Source organism: Pinus tabuliformis, chromosome 8 (assembly GCF_031772625.1).
Source record: "Pinus tabuliformis cultivar Carrire ecotype Pingquan chromosome 8, CPIR1, whole genome shotgun sequence".
NCBI lineage: Eukaryota > Viridiplantae > Streptophyta > Pinopsida > Pinales > Pinaceae > Pinus > Pinus tabuliformis.
The window spans coordinates 1977560762-1977565883 of record NC_142294.1 but is presented as its reverse complement, the minus strand read 5'-3'; positions in this window follow the sequence as shown (position 1 = coordinate 1977565883).

The following is a 5122-nucleotide window of genomic DNA, read 5'->3' as shown; positions in this document are numbered from 1 at the left end:
GAGTCTCTCATGTTCCTATGACAACCCCTCCAAGTAGTTTAGTCACTTCTTTTGATTAGAGTCGACAGGTAGGATATCACCTTCTGTCTTATGTGCTTTTTCAGATTACAGTACAGGCTTACCATATGGCCATACCTAGCACAGTCATAGACGAGGGTGCATCTGTTAGTATTATGTCCTCAACTGCTTGGCAAGCTTTGGGTTATCCTCAGCTTGTCCCCATCACCCAGAATCTATTAGCTTTTAACAAAGGAACCAGTCAACGATTAGGGATCCTTCCTAAGTTTCCTATTACTTTAGGAGGGAAGACTATTTATATAAACATGATGGTTGTCCAAGGCCCTTTAGATTTTAATCTACTCCTTGGTTGTGACTATGTTTATGTCATGGGAGCTCTTGTTTCTTCTCTCTTTTGAGTGGTGTGTTTCTCGTATGAAGGAAACATTGTGATCATTGATCATCTTACATTCATTTGTCCTGATTCAACTCCCCATCAACCATCATCCATAAATGGTTCTTATTTTCAAGCGGTATCACCCCCACCATAGGTTTATTATGTGGCCACTTGTTCCATGCCCACATCTAATGATGATCTAATAGATGATGTTGTACACCATGTACTAGGGGAATTAGATCCTGATTTTTCATTTGGTTCCCTGGACATGTATCCCTTCCAGTGTGTTGTTCTCCCATATGATGAGAAACTCTTGGAATCTATGGCCTCTTTTGGTCTATGATCAAGGGAGTGGAGCATAGTTTCTTCTCATGTTTCAAGCTCCTTAAGAAATGAAACAAGGGATTTGGAGCAGAGTTCCTTGTCTTCTGTCAAGCTCCTTAAAAAATGAAACAAGCGATTTGGAGCAAAGTTCCTTGTCTTCTTTCAATATCCTTGAAAAATGAAACAACGACCTTGGAGTAGAGTTCCTTCTCATGTTTCGAGCTCCTTAAAAAATGAAACAAGGGATTTGGAGAACAATTCCTTGTCTTGTGTCAACCTGCTTAAAAAATGAAACAAGGGATTTGGAGCAAAGTTCCTTGTCTTGTGTCAAGCTCATTAAAAAATGAAACAAGGACCTTAGAGAAAAGTTCCTTATCTTGTGTCAAGCTCCTTAAAAAATGAATTAAGGGATTTGGAGTAGATTTCCTTGTCTTGTGTCAAGCTCATTAAAAAATGAAATAAGGACCATGAAGATAGTTCTTTTACTATGTCAAACTCATTAAAAAATGAAATAGGTTCCATGAGGATAGTTCTTTTACTATGTCAGACTAGTTAAAATGAAATAGGTTCCATGAGGATATTTCTTTTTCAATGTCAATCTCATTAAAAAATGAAATAAGTGTTATGAGCAAGGTTCTTTTCCTGTGTCAAGCTCATTAAAAAACGGAACAAATTCCCTTCCAATTCGAGTCTTTGATTAAATCTTGTAAAATCCTAGTTGAGTCTTTCACTTGATCTTGTAAGTGAACCTTCATTCATCCACTTGTTAGTAACCAACGGTCTACTTAGGTGAAGGAAATGAAGCTTGGGGGGGCATGTACCTCAAATCGATTCATTATGCTAGGGGCATGCAAACTCATCTCATGCATAGTTTATCTTTGTTTCAAGCTTGTGTAAAAATGAAACCATTTTTCAAGCATAGTTCTCGTGTTTCAAGCTTGTGTAAAAATGAAATTATTCTCACTTTACATCTCATGGTTGTTGTTTTTATCAGCCTGTTCTGTTAGATGAGCCTTGGTTTTTTCATTCCATCTTCACCATCTCTTTGGCTGGTCATATGCTTTCACTTGGCTTTTTACCCTTGCCCGAGGAACATCTGTGATGAGTGGTCTTATTAGCCAGCCTCTTGACCATTACATGTTTTTAGTTGTTCCATCATTACCAGAACCAGTTGTTATCCTTTTATGCCACTCATTCCTCTAGGAAGAGTCATATTTCAACTCTTTTCAGACTCCAAAAATATGAAAAGATTGTCGAGTACTTGTCTTTTCAAACTTGTTAAATTAAATGAATTGAAATCACCTCAGTATACGTTTACCCTGTTTTTGAGTTGAGGTTGACTATTGACGAAAAAGGTACACCTTGGTCAACATGGTCAAGAGGTTCTCTTGAATACTATTTTCTACCTTTTTGGATTCGAGAGACAAATTACGAAAAGCGACAGGTTGGAGTTTTGTTTTTCGTTTCTTTTTCAAACTCTCTAAACATGAAAAATACACCGAGTAATTCTTCTGTCAGACTCATAAAACTTAAACGATGAAATACTTGTCACCATGACGAGACCGAGTTTCTCCTTCCTAGGACTCGTAAAACTTACTAGGATGGATTCATCCGAAGGGTGAACTTATACGACAAGCATATGGTATCCTCTTCAAGCTTGTGATAAAAGTAATTGGGGTACTCGCTAGAAATAGTAGGGGAAAAATGAAGATGAGACATCCTTTGTATAGGCAACATTTCACTCTTGAACATGACACTCTTCTACTCTCATGTCGGTTTTGGGATATCCTCACTTAGTCACTTATCCTCCTGGGTTAGGGTGATCCATTTTTCCTCTCATTTGACTATTCCATTATGTCATCATGACCTTTAGTCCTATTTTGAATCAAATGTTTCCACACTTTGAATTCATGTCACCAATGTTCAACAGAAGTCCAATATGAAATTATTTACCTATACCATATTTGAGCCATTATTATAGTCCTAAATATTATTCCACTTATTCCTTGTTTTGTGTCGATGATGGGGGATTCATCATTGGCCTCCTTCAAATGGTCACTTCGTGTCGACTTCAGCTCATTATCTAGGAAGATGACTTAGAAACTCCCTTTCAATACCTTAGAGCTAGCATGCCCTAATGGCCAGTTCTTTGCATCCGACAACATGTATTCATTATTGGCTTCCGATCAGGTGATTCCATGAGTGTTCGACCTCAACTTAATTATCACATTCACATATTGTAATGTTTTACCCTAAGATCCATTTTCATTATTGGTGGTTTCTCTTGTACTTGTTAACGATCCACATCATTGGCTAGTAATAAGATGGTTTTGTAGCATGCTCGACTTCAACACGTTTATTCGCATGTTAGGATTCGTACATTGATCGGGTTGGGATGGAGCGCATGATCCTGAGTATTGTTTGTTATGACTCAGGTTACATGGAGTTATATGTCATTCATGATTGTACACATGTTTCTACTATACATATGGTTGTGACCATACTGTGAGACTTTATATTTATGATTATCCTTGTTATCTAGATGGTTGCACCCATACCATGGATCTTTTCATATAGTCTTCATCATCTAGATGGCTACATCCGTGTTGTGGATTCATGTCTTGATCTTAGATATGTATATGCATCCTTGATTTGCAAGTCTCCTCAAAATGTGTGTCCTTGTCCTTTCCAAAAGCTCGTACAACATCTCAGCCATCAGTCCTTGTTCTGCCTTCATGCTTTAGGGGGCATCTGGGACACATTTTTTTGCCACGCATCCTCCACATCCTAGTGACATACCTCAAAGTGCCCGAAAAATGATCATTAAATAGTATACTCATCCATGTATATGACTCATATCCCTCCTTTAACTTTTCTTGGGAAATGCCTTGACCTTTCCCCGAAGAAATAGCTCTTAAAACCCTAAAATGAGGGTCATCGCTCTTATCAATAAAAAACCATGATGGTTTCATGTTGCACCGTGTTTGACCCATGATGGCATCACTATGTTCCCTTGCATACCCACGATGATCCCAAAAAGGTAATTTTCCCAAAGAGAATGAGAAGCTTCGTGATCTAGAAGCTTCCAGATCAGCGAGCTAGAGGTGGTTTCGGATAAATGAGGTCGAATCCTCCTAAATTGATCTCTTTGTCTTATCCCTATGAGATACCTCCTTGATATGCGGTCCTAATCCTATCTTTGGAGGAGTCCCAAATCCCTCTCCCTGCCTATAAATTCCTCCTCTCCCATTCCCACATGGTTGGTCTATGTCCATTTACACCCCTATGCTGAGCTTTCGCTTAGATGCTATTCATTAGACTTGGAGCAGGAGTGTTTGGAGAGCTTCCTGGCTTGGACTTGGATTACCACTCAATGAGAGCCTTTCAAAATCAAGTCTATGGTTGTAAGCTTCCCTTTATTCTTTAAATAATATACAACTGCTAGTTCATCTTCCCAAAATATATATGTTCATGTATGTATTAGCTTGGCATTCCTTGATCAGCTAAGTAGGTTATTATTGGATATGCTATTGGCTTTGGCATGTTTTGCTATCTCTTGATCACTTGTACAGGTAAATAAGTGCTGAGAGAAGCAAGAACAAGTCCGTGACACAAGCGGTTCGACGCTCTCAATAAAGGAAATCGGAATAGCACCAGAACGAGGTAGGTCATCCCTCTCGTTATACTTTTCAATTATAATCTAGGAAGATGTCTAGTTCATTTTCACTTCAATTGCTAGACCCACACATTGGGCTAGAGGGGTTGTCTCTATCCGTAGGGAGGATTAACCTTGTCAATGACAGACACTAGAGAAACCAATGTTGGCATTATGATATAGGTGTTGTCCTTGATGGCAACTCACTCACAGTACAATTTAGATTTGATAAAGGGCAACTCAAATTGTAATAGGTCAATTAAAAGGTAATAGGGTATTGGTACAGAAGAACAGTAAGTTGGAACAAAGGTCTACTAATCAGAATCAAGAAGCTGAAGGAAAAGGATGTTGTAAGGTAGTTTAAGCTGTATACGCAAGTTCACCTTGTCGAAGTAGTGTATACACGCATTTTCACAAAATAAAAAGAGCGTATATGTATGCATGCATTTTCACAAGAGGAAAAGCACGTATGGGTTGGAAAATCAAGGAAATATAATATTAAAGAATACCAAGGGTCAATACCATGGTATTAGCCCACAATATTGAGTGGAGTAATGATTATTTGATCTCATCCAAGAATGCCATAGGTTCTAAGTGTTGTTTTGGTCTGAGGTATTGAGAAAGGCCAAAAACTATATAAGGAGGAGAAGATCAAAGGGCCATGTGTGAAAGTGAAAGGGTTTCTCAAGAATACTTCTATTTGAAGTATATTTTATGTTGCAGGGGCTATGATTATGATATAATCTGAA